The following is a 15,944-nucleotide window of genomic DNA, read 5'->3' as shown; positions in this document are numbered from 1 at the left end:
TTTGTTTGTGCTTTTTTCTTTGCTTGTTACATAAAAGTAAATGATCAGATCCTGAGGGAACTTGACTTGATTTGAAGAGAGTTTTTCCCCTCCTGGGAGAGACTAGAATTAGTGGACCCAGTTTAAAAGCAAGGGGCCTTTCATTTAAGATGGAGATAAGTTTACGCTGTTCCTCTCGGAGAGTCATTTGTGGAATTTTCTTCCCCAGAGAGAGTGGTGGGGGCAGCGTCAGTGACTGTTTTTAAGGCTGGATGGATCGGTTCTTGACTGACTGGGAATCGAAGGAGTTGACAGGAAAGTGCAGCCAGGTTCGGGGCGCCGAAGAGCAATGTCTGTTCGTTTATAAAAAGGAAGAGCATTTTAAATAGTTCAGAATTATGGATCCTCTGAGCAGGGAAGTGACAAATCCTAATACACAGTGCAACCCAGTGGGTGCAGCTTGGCTGTCAGCAGACTGTTGACATTCACTGGGAGAGATTGCAGATAGCCCTGAGGATTGCCCTGCCTCTAGTGGGGCTGGCTTTGAGTAGCTACCTTGATATGGGAGCTGACAGTCTGGGCAAACTGGTTAATGGCCAACACATAGTGGGGTTGACCAATGCTGACTTCTGAGGGAAGCCAGCACGTTTGTGCTCACAGTTCCCTAGAGCAGTGCCTTAGCAATTGCCCATTCCTGGATTACTGGACTGTTGTAAGAGTTTGCAAGTGCTACTTTAAGTAGACATAATGGCAAGAAACTGGGCCTGAATGACAATGGGTCTGAGAATCCAGTGAGTGTTAGGACACTGAGTGGCTTTTATTGCAGGCAGCAAAGGAAGCTAATACACCCGCGTCGTGTCTGAGTCTATAAACCTTCTCATGCAGTTTGGCTACTGCTGAGTCACTGCTGAAGGCTCAGTGCCGAGTTGGTGCCTGGCTTCTCCACAGTCCATGATGTTTGACATAAGCACCCTGCCAGGTCAGCTAATCACTGAAGTGCTTCACTGTGAGTACTCACCCCATCAATATGCTCACTCTGAGCCCTCTGCAGCACAACCTCTGTGCTATCTCACCTTGAATGGAGCTGGCCAACATCCGCAACTTTGTGGCCTGCTCTGACTACAGGCCTAACCCTGTTGCAGGAGCCTCACCAAGCGCTGATCCCATCTTGAAGCTGGTCCTGAAAGCACCCGCTAGTGTTAAACTCTGAGACTGGTGGTTATGGATGTGAGGCTGAGTGTCAGTGCTGGTTGTTCAGCATTGTCTCGCTGTTCCCTTGCTCTCCCGCCACTGTCTGGTGAGGTTCCACTTCTTGTGTATCCGAAAAGAGAAAGGCACGAGGATAATTTCGTGGTGATGGGAGGGGAATGTATGAGTGAGGAGGCAAGAAGTGCAGGCCCACCCTATCAGCTGTTTGTAAATTGGAAAAGGTTGGGGAAAGGATTATTGAAAACGAAACAGGAGGATGATGAGCTACAAGGGCTTTGCCATTGTCAATGGTTTCAGCCCCATCATTGACGAAGCAATGAGCAGTGGCCACTTTAATATTAGACACCAATCACTGCCTTCTTACTAGGGATATGGATGTGCAGCCATACCTATTGGTTAATTCATGTTGCCTCCAGAGAGCTGTAACATGTTGCCAATGAGTTTGGTGTAATCTATTTGAGTGAGGTAGCTCTTTATATGGACTAGATTATTGTGTGGTATGCACTGAGGATGTTAACATGCTGCACACCATGGGTGAGGCTATCTAGGTAGATGACACCCCTCCATTGCCTCCTCTGGTCTCCAATATAGTGTCAGAGAGCCTTAGAGCTCCTTTCTTGTCTCATCATTCAGTCTCCTTCCTGCTCCACAGATGTGCAGGAAGGTGGATTGGCCATGCTAGATTGCCCAACGTGTCCAGGGATGTGCAGGTTGGGTGGATTAACTATGGAGAATGTGGGGTTACAGGGACAGGGTATGGAGGGGGTGTGAGCTTAGGTGGGATGCTTTTCGGAGGGTCAGTGTAACTCGATCGGCTGAATAATCTGCTCCCAAACCACAGGGGTTGTATGCTTCTTTGCTCAAACTCTCTCTCCATAAACAGGTCCAGCATCTATTCCAGGCATAATGTCCTAGGCGTTTTAGAGGGGCAGGCTGGCATTAGCTGGCTTCCCAGGAATGTGGGATCCCTGCTGAGGCGTGCTGCTACCCAACAGCATCGATAGTTCTGGCTGCACGCAACTGTCATTCAACTCAGCAGGGCAGCACCATGTTGGCATTTTGCCTGCAGTAAAAGCGATTGGTGTGGTTTAATTAGGCATTGCGGTCCCAGGCCCCGTTTGTGGGAAGATTTGCCCCCGTTGTTCTTTAACTCAGTTAAAAATACTTATTACATCTGCTAACATGCTAGAGTCCACGCTGGACTCTTTGCAAACATCTGTCTTCACTCTGCTTGCAAATAAGCTGCAGATTTACAGAGCGATTCATTGTTAGTTGCTCTCAACTCCTTTAGTTGCAGCCAGTATTTATGGAATTGGCAGTAAACATGTGTTTCATTGGGTGGAATCTTCATAGGGTGGACTATGGTGAGAAATTGGTGAAACATTGAGACCAAAAAGTCGCATTTTCCTGTTAATCATTAGCGCTAGTGAGCGGTGAGAAGCTCATAAACGTTGATTTTTTAAAAATCTCACTCGTGTGATATGGGCGGCGCTGGCTGGGCCTGTATTTATTGCCCGTCCCTAGTTGCCCTTGAGATGGTGGTGGTGAGCTGCCCTTTTGAATCGTTGTAATCCACCTGTTGTGGGTTGACCCACAATGGCCTTAGGGAGGGAATTCCAGGATTTGGATCCAGCAACAGTGAAGGAATGACAATATATTTCCAAGTCAGGATAGTGAGTAGCTTGAAGAGGAATTTGGAGGTGGTGGTGTTCCCATGTATCTGCTGCCCTTGGTCCTTCTAATTCTAAGGAGTTGTGGGTTTGGAAGGTGCTGTCTGAGGATCTTTGGTGAATTTCTGCAGTGCATCTTGTAGACAGTGCACACTGCTGCCACTGAGCGTCAGTGGTGGAGGTTTCTTGTGGGTGTGGTGCCAATAATGCAGCTGCTTTGCCCTGAATGGTGTCAAGTTTTTGAATGTTGTTGGAGATGCGGCCATCCAACCAAGAATGGAGTATTCCATCACACTCCTGACTGTTGCCTTGTAGATGGTGGATAGGCTTTGGGAAGTCAGGAGGTGAGTTACTCGCTGCAGTATCCCTAGCCTCTGACCTCTTCTTGTAGGTGTGAATATGTGGAGAGTCCAGTTGAATTTCTGGTCAATGGTAACCCCAAGAATGTTGATGGTGGGGGAATTCAGTGATGGTAATACCATTGAATGTCAAGGAATGGTGGTTAGATTGTCTCTTGTTGGTGATAGTCATTGCCTGGCATTTGTGTGGCATGAATGTTACTTGCCACTTGTCAATCCAAGCCTGGATATTGTCTGGTCTTGGTCCATTTGAGCATGGACTGCTTAAGTATCTGAAGAGTCATGAATGGTGCTGAATGTTGTGTAATCATCAGTGAACATTTCCACTTCTGACCTTATGATGGAAGGAAGGTCATTGATGAAGCAGCTGAAGATGGTTGGACCTGAGTTATTACCCTGAGGAACCCCTGCAGAGATGTCCTGGAGCTGAGGTGACCATCCTCCAACAACCCAGACTATCTTCTGAAGTATCAGCTTTGACTCTAACCAATAGAAAGCTTGCCCCCAATTCCCATTGATTCCAATTTTGACCACATTCTGTCAAATGTTGCCTTGATGTCAAGGGCTGTTGAGTGGCAGGCACTGCACTGAGAGGAGTTCCTGTTGCTCATTCCCAGATATGGTTGAGAAAAGGTCCCTTTCACAGACATGCCTTGCGATTCAGTCGCTCCAACCAGAGCTCATCCACTCCATCCTTCCTTTTCTTTTTTTTCCTCTTTTCTTTCATTCTCTCTTGGGTTTTTCTGTCTTTTCTGTTTTGAAGCGGGGGGAGGCCAGCAGACCCAAAGGGAAGTTGATTACTGGTTGGGAACTGGTGGAGCCCGGTCAGACCGCATGGAAGCCCTTATAGGAAGATTGTAATGCCTATGTTTTTAGCTTTACTTCTTATTTACATAACTTGTACTATATACTTCTGTAATGTAGTGCAACTTTTTTTCTTTAGTTTCTATATGTTTAGTTTGTACCTAAGAGTTGTACCTAGTCACTTAGTACCTATGATGGTGCCATGTGTTGGCAACAGTGTACACTTTTCACTGTACTCTTGTTGTTTTTGTGACTTGAGACACATATCAATAAACCTAATTCTAATTCTAGTTCTAGTTCTAATACTAATTCTAAGGGCTATCACTCTCATCTCACTTCCAGAGTGTTTGTCTCTGATACCCATCAAGGGCTCCTTGATGCTGCACTCTGTCAAATGTCAAGAGCTGTCACTCTTACCTCACCTTTGGAATTCAGCTCTGTTGACTATGTTTAAACCAAGGCTGTAATAAGCTCCGGAGCAGAAAGGCCCTGGCAGAACTCAAACTGAGTGTCACTGAGCAGGTTATTGCTCAGTAGGTTTTGCTTGATAGCACTATTGACACCTTCCATCACTTTGCTGATGATCGAGAGTAGACCGATAGTTGGATTTGTCCTTTTTTTAATGTATGGCACATGCTGGTCATTTTCCACATTGTCAGTTAGATGTCAGTGTTGTAGCTGTATTGAAACAGCTGGCTGTGGGAAAGGTAAGTTCAGGAGCACATGTCTTCATAACTGTTGCTGGAGTGTTGTCAGAGCCTAAAGCCTTTGCAGTATCCAGTGCCTCCAAGTATTTCTTGACCTCAACATCTTGTAGATAGTGGACAGGCTTCAGGGACTCACCACACTATTCGTAGTCTCTGACTAGTTCTTGTAGCCACTGTATTCAGTGGCGAGTCCAGTTGAATTTCTGGTCGATGGAAACCCCAAGAATATTGATGGTGGGGGATTCAGCAATGATAACACCATTAAGTGTCAAGTTATGTTGGGCAGCACAGTGACTTAGTGGTTAGCACTGTTGCCTGTTAACCTCAGGGACCCGGGTTTGATTCCAGCTTTGGGTGACTGTCTGTTTGGAGTTTGCATGTTTTCTCTCTGTCTACGTGAAGTTCCTTCAGGTGCTCTGGTTTCCTCCCACAGTCCAACAATGTACAGGTTAGGTGGACTGACTGTGATAAATTGCCTCATATTGTCCAGGATGTGCAAGTTAGGTGGATTAGACATGGGAAATATGGGATTTTGGGGATAGGGAGGAGGACTGGGTCTGGGTCGGATGCACGTTGGAAGGTCAGTACATGCTCGATGAGCTGAATGGCCTCTTTCCAGGCTGTAAGAATTCTATGATTCTATATCACAGGGAGTGAATCAAATTGGCCAAAGGCTGGCAGTTGTGATGCTGGAGACCATTCTAGGAGGCCAAAATAGATTATCCACTCAGCACTACCACCTGAGGATTATCTTGACACAAAAGTCCACATGGGCATCTGGCAACTGTAGCTTGCTTTTTGCTCCTCTGAACCTCCACCTTGGACACCGCTCACCAACAGACCAGGCTGTATACACCCCATCCTTGGGCACTGGCATCTGATATGGGCCAAACTCTCCCGACCATATCTCTGATCCAATTACAGCCTGGTTCAATGCTACATTTTGCGGTACACTGGCTCCTCTCAGTGCCATGCTCCAAGGACACAATACATTTCTCTTTCCTTAACAAGCTTTAATCGTATAAATTATTCTAAGTTTATACTTACTGCAATTTACTTAATTGGATCAATTCAACTGGCATTAATTTCAAAGTGACAGTTTCAGGTATGGAATGAGACAGAAGTTGGCTGGAACAGGAACTCATTAACAAAGGGATCTGAATTAAAATTCATCCTTGGACTGAAAGAGTCACACTCTCAGGGCTTTGTGAGATGAGGTTGGACAATTGAACATGATCTTACAGAGGGAAATTTTGCTAATTTAGCATGAGTTGAAAGATAATGGGTGCTACATAAGGTTGAGAAATGACTGCACAGTGACAGAGTATTAAGGATGAAGCACAGATTGCAGGACCTTTGCTATGAAACTTGGCTGTATATCCCTCAGCTGAGAGTGCTTGTTGCTAAGACACACTGCCTAAAATGGATTGTACCACATTCACCAGCAGGCAAACAGACCCTTCAGTCCAACCAGTCCATGCTGAACATAGTCCCAAATTAAGCTAGTCCCACCTGCCTGCTCCTAGTCCATATCCCTCCAAGCCTTTCCTATTCATGTACTTATCCAAATATCTTTTAAATGTTGTAATTGTACCCACATCCACCACTTCCTCAGGAAGTTCATTCCACACGTGAATGACCCTCTGTGTAAAGCATTTGCCCATCATGTCTTTATTAAAGCTGTCTCCTCTCACCTTAAAAAGGTATGCCTTAGTCTTGAAATTCCCCCATCCTAGGGAAAAGACAACTCCCATTAACCCTATTTATACCCATCGTTATTTTATCATTTTTTATAAGGTTGCCTCCTACACTCCAGTGAAAAAAGTCCAAGCCTTTTTTTATAACTCAACCTTCCATATTCAGCAATACCAAAAACCCTCGAAAAATATGACCCATTTCCTCATCACCTATTACAAAAAGTCCAGGTTAGGGTCATTAGGATTGTTAGAAAATAATTTAGTGGCAGCAGAAAGGAAGATAAATGGGAATGCTCTGGGTTAATAAAAACCTCTTATAACTTCCATTTCCCCTCTTCTCCTTCCTTATTTACTTTATTTTTTACTCGTCCTAGACCCTTCCACCTTGTCATCATAGCTACTGTTGTTCCTCAGTTCTCAGTTTCTCTGCCCTTGAAGAATTCCCCCCCCCCCAATATTCAGTGGTCTTTGTCCTGCCACCTTCTCAGGTATAACCCCTTCTTTGATATGCCTACAGCTTCCAATTCTGCCTCTCTTGACATCCTCCAAGGGTCCCATCAAAGCACTCATCACTGCCTCTTTACAAACCGCAATTGTCCCAGCCAATGATTCATCTCTTAAACCCCCAAAGGGGGCTAATCTTTCCTCCTCTCTTGGTGTTCCCATCAATTTCCCAGTGATGACCCTTTGGCATTTGCCAGCAGATCAACTCTTCGTGCCCCTCTACATATCTCCGTCCAGATTGTCCATTCATTCATGGTGAAGACCCGTGCCATCCATGAGCTTGTTCTGGATTCACATGCTCCTAATGAAATCCAGCTGATGGGAGATGTGCCTTCCAGCTGACTGGAACTTCGGAACCGAATTACACCTTCCATCAACTACCTGTCCTGGACTGCTGCATTGTTGGTAATATGGCCACACATCAGACCAAATCCTTCCGATACCTTCTCCGCCTTCAGACAACTCCCTTGTTCTTGTCCTTTACAATAATTTTCTCCACTTTCTACTGGAATAGCCTGACCAATTTCTCATTGAGATATCCTCACTGTTTTCCTGGCTCAGCCTTTGCATGGAATGACTTCATGTCATTATTGATTTCAATATCTATCTCTACTCTTCTCCCTCGTTCTCTCTCCCCTGGGTTTGCTTCTCTCCTATCTTCTTCATCAATAAACTGTCTCATCCTTAGCCATCATTTGCCATGACATCTCTGAGCAGTTCATCTGCTCAACCATATACTCATCAGGAGGTTTGAAGACTTTATCCCTATTCTAAACTCTATTTCACATGGGTTACTCCTCTGGTATGGCCATCATCCCCCCTCCCAGGCAGATGGTACATCTGCCTGGACCCAGAAAGCAGGTCCTGCTCTTATCTGCCAAAACCACTCTCTATTCTAGAAACACCCTTGATTGCAAATGCTTGGTTTCTGTTCTCTGTTTCTCAACTCCGCTCTTTTTCAACTCATCCTGAGTTGGTCTAGTTGGTGCAATGGTGTCATCCCTACCTGTGGGCCTGAAGCTGCACATCCTTGTGCCACCTCGGCACTTGTTGGGTATGTTGCTGTAACCAAGTGGCTGGGCTATCAACCTGTAGACCACCCGTTGCGCCCCCAGCTGGTGGGAAGGGACTGAAGCCAAAGCCCCCGTGTGTTATCCACAGCATAGGAGCCTCTCCACCTTAATGAAGCAAGCACCATCATAGCTGGGGAGGGGAAATGATGGCTCAGTGGTCAGTACAGCTGCCCCTCAGCACCGGGGACCCGGGTTTGATTCTACCCTTGGGCGACTGTCTGCGTGAAGTTTGCACATTCTCCCCATGCCTGCATGGGCTTCCTCCGGGTGCTCCAGTTTCCCCTCACTGTCCAAAGATGTGCAGATAAGTGGATTGGCCATGCTAAATTGCCCAAAGTGCCCAGGGATGTGCAGGCTGGGTGGTTTAGCCATGGAAAATGTAGTGTTAAAAGGATAAGCTGGGGGAGAGGGAGTGGGTTGATCGTTGTGCTGTTCAGAGGGTTGGTGTGGATGCGCTGGAGCAAATGCCCTGTTTGCAAACTGTAGGGTTTCTGTGATAGTTCTGAGGGACTGACAGAGAAAAGGAAAGCCTTCTCTCTTACCATCTCTCCACTGAGGAGCAAGAACGAGAAGAAGATGTGTTGAATATATTCACCGGGCCAAGCAACATTTGTAGAGAGAGAGAGAAACAAAGAGTTAATGTTTCAGTTTGATGTTTCCATCAGAAAAGGTTAAAGTTATACATGTTTTAAACAAGTGATAAGGCAGAGAAAGGGGGATTGAGAATTAAAACAAAAAGGTATGTCATAGCATGGAAAACAGAAAAGATTAAATATCATGGGATTGTGGTGTCAGTGAGGATGATAATGGAGCATATACAGAAACAACAGATAGGTGAAGAGGAGGTCTAAATGGCAAGAGGTGAAGCAATATTGTCACCTGCTGTCCATAAAAGCAATGGTTATGCTCTGATCTGATCAGAGAGACCAGAGTGAGTGCTAAACAGAAAATTATAATGGCAAACACCCAATGCCTTTCCTATTATGTTTTCTAACAGTATGATTCAAGACAGCACAAGATATTTAACAGTGGCGCAGATGGAGAGTCACTTGTTAATGTTCATGAGTGATTGGCCATTGCAGCTTCTCATTCAGTTTTCCAGCAAGTGAGTTTTGAGAAGATTTGTCAGCTCAGGTTGAGGTTCTGGATGTAGGTTTGCTCGCTGAGCTAGAAGGTTTGGTTTCAGATGTTTCGTCACCCTACTAGGTAACAGTATCTGAAGACACATCGAACATCACGCTCCTCCACACACTTTATGTTGCTTATATCAAAGATTGCTTATATCAAATCTCATGACAAATCTCTTCTTGAATCTTTCGAAGATTATCTAATCAGTTGAACCCTGAAGCAACTTCCCTTCAACAAGACATTCTGACCCAACTGTTCTTAATCTCTTTGCAGACAAGGTTTGTCAATGATTTGATTTTCTATTTGGTGGGAAAGAGATTCCACATGTTTATGACACTGGCCATCAGAGGTACACCTTAATCACTGATCCCTCATGTCATTTCTCATTCCCCGAATTCCTTGCACCAGCATTTCTCATGTATAAACACCTCCTGTAATGGCACCTCAAATCATCCTGTTCACGTTTGGATTACTTCAAAGGTTTTTTTTAAAAATGTGGTTACCCTTTTTTTCAACCCGTAATTTTCTACATGGCTAACAATGTTCAACCAAATGATGACCCAATATGCAGTTGATCCCTCCAGTACAGTGGGACCTGCATGCTAAGCAGCAAAAATGGATAATGAACTGAACTACATTACTGTTTCAGCCCAAAGGAGAGTTTGAGGCTCAGGATGATGATGGGGAAAAGATGAAATGGCAGACTTTACATTTCTTATATTTGTATATGAAGGTGCAGTGGGAAGGTAAGAGAGTGTTGGGGGTTGATTGAAGAATTGTCTAGGCTTTAGGAAGTGAGTGAAAATGTTTTTGATCAGTTGATGAAGTAGTGGTCTTCTTTGTCATTAAGGTTGAGATAATTAGATGCACTAATTTTCCCATTACCCTGCCTTTCTCTAGCACATTAGGCCTAACTTACCCTAAGACTCCTTAGCCATGAGTTGTCAATTTTTTCTAGGTTCTCTCCTATGACCATATCTTTTCCTGCTCCTTTGGCCCTATTGCCATGGATCCACTGACTACTCAAGGGTCCTTCCCATTAGCTGATGTGGTTAACTGTGCCAGTGCTTTAAGTATTGTTCTCTGCATCTTCAGCTCGGCCATCATCATCCCAATCCTCAATAAAACTGACCATGAGCCATCTGACCATCCAGCTCCAATCTTCCTTGACTCTCTAAAAAAAACCTCCCAAATTGTTGCTAACTTTCTCTGTAGCTTTGTGTTTGAATTGCTCCAATCAGTGCCCTGTAACAGCCCTTACCAAAATCACAGTGATGTCCTATGTGACTGGGTCAATGGTAAATTACCCTTACTCATTCATCTTAACTACCTGCCACCTGCTACTATCGACCACACCATTCTTCCCTTTACCATGGTCTTTTCTATGTATTTATTTCATTCATTCAATGTGGGTATTCCTGTTGCCCTAACTTCCCTTGGACTGACTGAGTTGCTGGACAATTTGTTGATAGAGCAATTCAGAGTCAACCGCATTGCTGTGAGTTTGGAGTCACATGTAGGTCGGTCAAGGCAAGGATAGCAGACTTCCTTCTCTAAAGGTTTTTTATGACAATCAGGAGTGGTTACACAAGCTAATCTAATCTAAAAAAAAAATGTCACTAGGCTAACTTGTCATTCTAGATGTCTTCTTTTATTGACTATTCAACACCTACCATGGTGGGATTTGAACCCATAATCCCAGAACATTAGCTCAGGGCTCTGGATTACTAGTCCAGCGATGTTGCCACTTCACTACCACTCTCCCTGATGGAGCTGTATTCATCTGATTCAATTCTCATATATTCAATCCTTTTCAAAGAATCATTTGCAATGATTTTTCTTACATTTTCCACAAACTGAAGATCTATTCTTGGCCTCTTTCTGTTTTTCATCAAGTTGCTCCCCCTTGACAACATCATCCAAAAATCACCAATGAGTTATTTGGCTAAGTCAACATAGGAAGAACTGCATTTATGTGGCAACGTTCATGATCTTGGGACGTCCAGAGCATTTGCTAACTCATGAGCACTTTTAATTGTGATGCATAAAAAATGGCCAGTTTTCACACACACACAGCATTGTAATTGTGACTATAATAAGCGATTTTGGTGTGTTGAATCGAGCAGTAAATGTTGATAAGGATGTATTAGAGAACTCCTGTGCTTTATCTCTGAATAGCATTGCGAGAGCTTTTATGTTAGCCTGAGAGTACATTCGGGCCCTTAGTTTGAATACCTCATCTGTCATCTGATGGCACTGTCAGTAGCGTAGCGTTCTCTCAGTACTCACTGGATACATCCATATGTGATGTGGGACTCAAATCTACAATGTTCTGACTCAGTTGAGAAGATGTGAACCATGGCTAACTACTTCAATAATAACAAATCAACTCTGAGAAACTTCTTTCTGTTTCATGCTATCATGAAATCCTCAGGGTGACTCCAACCCTTCTCCTGAAAATATTGTGATTAAAGAAACCCAGCAATTTTGCCAAAGATATCTGAGGATATTTTTAAAACTGAAATAGGGAATTACTACCAAATGATATCTTTTTTTTTTAAATGACAGTTTCCTTCAGCCTCAGATAAAATTCCTTGACAGGATTGTGAGTTGTGGAGAGCAGTTTCTATGTTGAAGTGTGAAACTGGGTTGGAGGGAACTTTCATCATGAGACAAATTGCTTTTTCATATTTCAGTCTTATATGATACTGTAGGCTTGCAGCTGACAGGAAATTGACACTTTTTTCACGAAAGCTTCATTTAACTGAAATTATAAGTGCTTAATTTTTAATTTGGGAAACTCTGCCACTAATGGTAAAATCAAGCGATGCATGTTAGGCCAAGTGTTGTATAGTGTAGAGGGGGATGGTAAAGATGGAGATCGCTGTCAAGCAATGATAAGGTGAGAAAGAGGATTTCAATGTAATGTTTTTTAAAGCCAGAGAGTTAAGATAGGCAGCAAAAAATAAGGTCTGTCACATTTGGTTCAGAGCAAGATGAGATGGTTTAAGTTTTGACAAGTTTTAGGGTCTATCATGAATGGAAGGCCAATATTAGAGTCACTGAGGGTCAATCTGAAAGAAGTACAGATTAAGGTTTCAGTGGTGCTGGCATTAAGGTGCATTGGAAGTGGGCAATGCTGCAGCAGAGATAATTAATGTTTATGTTGCATGGATTTGGTTATCCTGAACTAGTTACTGCTTATTCGCAAGGAGGTCTGACAGACACAATGAGAATACCTTGGCACCTCCAACCCCATAACGTTCAATTTCCACTTTGAAATTGACCTCATTTTGGGACCAGTTAGTCCAGTTTCTGGGGGAACAGGAGGCCAGTGGCCTGAATGATGAGGCCTGAGGCAATCCATCCCTGGGCCTCAGGCCTGGTTTCAGTCCCAGATGGAAAAATCAGCGAGATGGCTCTCCAGTTCAGGGCATTTCTAAGTTTTTATTGATTTTCGCTGCCACAAGGAGAGAACGAGAGTAGATAATGGTGGCAACTCCCCAGGATTGCCAGAGGGGCAACAACACGGACATACTTAGTTTCCAGGACTTTTTGTTCCAAGCAACCCAAAAGAAAAATGCTAGGCCGAGAAAAGATTGATAACTTTTTTACAGCAATATGGCAAGTATATTCCAGAAACTACTTCAACTATGAAGTAAGTGAGCAAACAAGAATAAGTGGATTAAAATTTAGAGATTGATGGTTTTCACTTGAAACAATTTAGTTGTTTACTTAGAATAAGCTAATTGCCTTCTTTTTGTCTTCTTGATCCAACTTTATACAGTAACACCCAAAAAATGTTATCATAACAACAACCACATTTCATTCAGTTGTACATTCTTGTGAAGGAAGATAAATTCCTTCTATTTGAGATAGCTGGTTTTTCAGATTAGCAGTTAACTCCCTACTGCCTGATCGCACTGCCAATAAGTTCACTTTCACAAAATATCTTTTGACATTTGTTGCACATTGAAGGTTTCTGTGCCCATGTATCGGATTCCTCTTCGTGCACTAGGTTTGCTGAGGTGCATAGGAAATCACCTGGAAAACGTACTTCACAGTGAGGTTTAGCTTTTGTAATACAATCTACAATCAAATCGACCTGAATACCCCCTCAAAAAGATGTAAGTGACCATTCGTGGGATTTGTCAATAATGTGAAAACTGTTTAGGTTTTAATGAAAACCTTGCTGATTTGCAGCTCAATCAATAATATCAAACTCAAAAGTATGTTGAAGATAGCTATTTTATTTAATGTCTGAAAATAAGGGAGAATGAAATGAGCTAAGTAACGTCTATGATCCAGGGTAGTTCAAAGTTGGAGAAGGTGAGGACTGCAGATGCTGGAGATTAGAGTCAAAGAGTGTGTTGCTGGAAAAGCACAGCAGGTCAGTTCAAAGTTGGAGCATGTTCGAGCGTCTTATGAGATGCTGACACCAGTTAAATCAGGCTAAAAATTGGATAATGTTTGTTAGTGAGAATTTCAATGTATGATTAGACCATACTCAGTTAAGGCGATATAGACAGTGTGCAAACTTTGTGCTGCCTGTTCATCTCCTTGCTTACAGACACTAGCACTAATTAAAATTAGCTGAGCTTTCTTAAGGTTATAAAGTAGAGATGCTGGTATTGGGCTGGGGTGGAGAAAGTCAGAAGTCATATGACACCAGGTTATAGTCCAACAGCTTTATTCGAAATCACAAGCTTTTGGAGCGCAATTCCTTTATCAGGACACCTCACAGTGAACTGGGAGAAATACGATTATTCCTCTGAGGAAACAAACAGCACTTTTTGATCTGATATTCACAGCCAGATGCTCAGCTGCTGCCACTGCACAAACGTATGTGGATAGAATTGGGGGAGAGTCTTCACAAGCTGTGTCACTGGGCATGGGTGTGAGTAGCCTGCAATAAGGTCCGGGGAATCCAACACTGTCCAATTGCAGTTAACCTGTCCTGTAGAGGCATTTTGTGTGGCATATACCCCACCTTGTATAATCATTTCCACTTTAATAAGACATGGATTGGATGGACCACTGGCAGGTTAGTTGTGTGTGGTTTTCATTTTTTTTTAAAAAATGGCAATTCGTTGTTCTGAAATTGAGTTGATCGGGGAGAATTACATTTTATTAGATTAGATTAGATTACTTACAGTGTGGAAACAGGCCCTTCGGCCCAACAAGTCCACACCGACCCGCCGAAGCGCAACCCACCCATACCCCTACATTTACCCCTTACCTAACACTACGGGCAATTTAGCATGGCCAATTCACCTGACCCGCACATCTTTGGACTGTGGGAGGAAACCGGAGCACCCGGAGGAAACCCACGCAGACACAGGGAGAATGTGCAAACTCCACACAGTCAGTCGCCTGAGGCGGGAATTGAACCCGGGTCTCAGGCGCTGTGAGACAGCAGTGCTAACCACTGTGCCTCCGTGCCGCCAAATTAATTAGGAGGAAGTGAGAACTGCAAATGCTGCAGATTAGAGTCGAGAGCGTGGTGCTGTAAAAGCACAGCAGGTCAAGCAGCATCTGAGGAGCAGGAAAATCAATCCTGACTGAAACTGAAAAAAGGAAGTCAGTTCGAACATGTCTCCAATCGTTAAGCTGGATACTGCAAAGACTAGCAACATTCCAGCAAGAGTCCTGAAGACTTGTGCTCTAGAGTTAGCCACACCTCTAGCCAAGCTGGTCCAATAGGGATACAACACTGGCATCTACCCGACCATGTGGAAAAATTGCCCAGGTATGTCCTGTACACAAAAACCAGGACAAATCCAACTCGGCCAATTGCCACCCCATTAGTCGACTCTCAGTCATTTGTAAAGTGATAGAAGGTATCATCAACAGGGCTACACACCTCTAGAGCAGCAGGGTTAGGGACATTACCATGGCATCACAAGAGGATCGCTTATCTACCTTTTATTTTTATTTAACCTATATGTCTTACCAACCTGTTTAGAGATGTTATTATACACCTCTGGAGCAGGTGGGACTTGAACCTGGACCTCTCAGTTCAGGGATGGGGACACCACCACTGCGCCACAAGAGGGCCCCTCATCCAACTAATTTTTTAAACTATTTTTCTAATCAACCTGTTCAGAGATGTTATTACACACTTTAGGAACAGGTGGGACTTGAACTCAGGCCTCTGAGTTCAGGGGTAAGGACACTCATCCAACTAATAAGAGATGGCCAGGATCCTTATCATCTGGCTACCATTAGAAACCAGAATAAGCAACCTGCGTAGTGAAAGAGAAATGAAACATCTGATGAAGTTTTAACAAAGGATTCTTTAATGTTGAAAGAATAAGAAAGAGTTGAAAGGAAAACCCACAAAGGCCTCTTTACTGAATGATTAGGGGATAATGTTAAATAGCATAACATCACATGAAACTGGGAGGAATCTGTACAGTGGGTTAATGCCTACATTTGCAAATTGGGAGGGACCTGAATGCTATTAAAGCAAGATTCTTTCATTGAAATATTTAGCTGTATTAAGAGTCTTCAAATCTCAAAAGATACTTTCCAATAGGTGGATAACTTACTGACTTGGTACTTCAAGGCAAACTTTAACTATTGATGGATATTCTACTCTCGAATGGTCATAAACAATAAACTATATTCCATTAGATTTGGTTTCATCTCATTTGATAATTTTGGCTTAATTCACTTAAATGTGCTGCTTGTTAATTTCAATTAAACACATTAATAAAAACAAAAATAATAAAATTCACTATCATTATCCTGTCTGCATCTCAGCATGCTGCCTCCAATCCCAAGGATTCACTTTCAATGGTGTCCCACCTCA

General features: G+C 43.4%; 1 long non-coding RNA gene across 3 annotated transcripts in view; it reads left to right on the top strand.

Moving 5' to 3' along the window:
• LOC132825502 (uncharacterized) overlaps nt 1-15,944 on the top strand; it is a 44,744-nt gene that overhangs the window by 6,565 nt on the left and 22,235 nt on the right. The window contains exon 1 of one of the 3 annotated variants that reach the window (XR_009645779.1): nt 13,153-13,257. The exons of the other annotated variants lie outside the window; for them this stretch is intronic. This is a non-coding gene — a long non-coding RNA (uncharacterized LOC132825502). Of the gene's footprint in view, nt 1-13,152; nt 13,258-15,944 lie in introns of those variants that run through there. 3 annotated transcript variants of the gene reach the window in all.

This window comes from Hemiscyllium ocellatum, chromosome 20 (assembly GCF_020745735.1).
Source record: "Hemiscyllium ocellatum isolate sHemOce1 chromosome 20, sHemOce1.pat.X.cur, whole genome shotgun sequence".
Classification (NCBI taxonomy): Eukaryota; Metazoa; Chordata; class Chondrichthyes; order Orectolobiformes; family Hemiscylliidae; genus Hemiscyllium; species Hemiscyllium ocellatum.
Note: the sequence above shows the minus strand (reverse complement) of the source record. Positions and strands in the feature narration are given on the sequence as shown.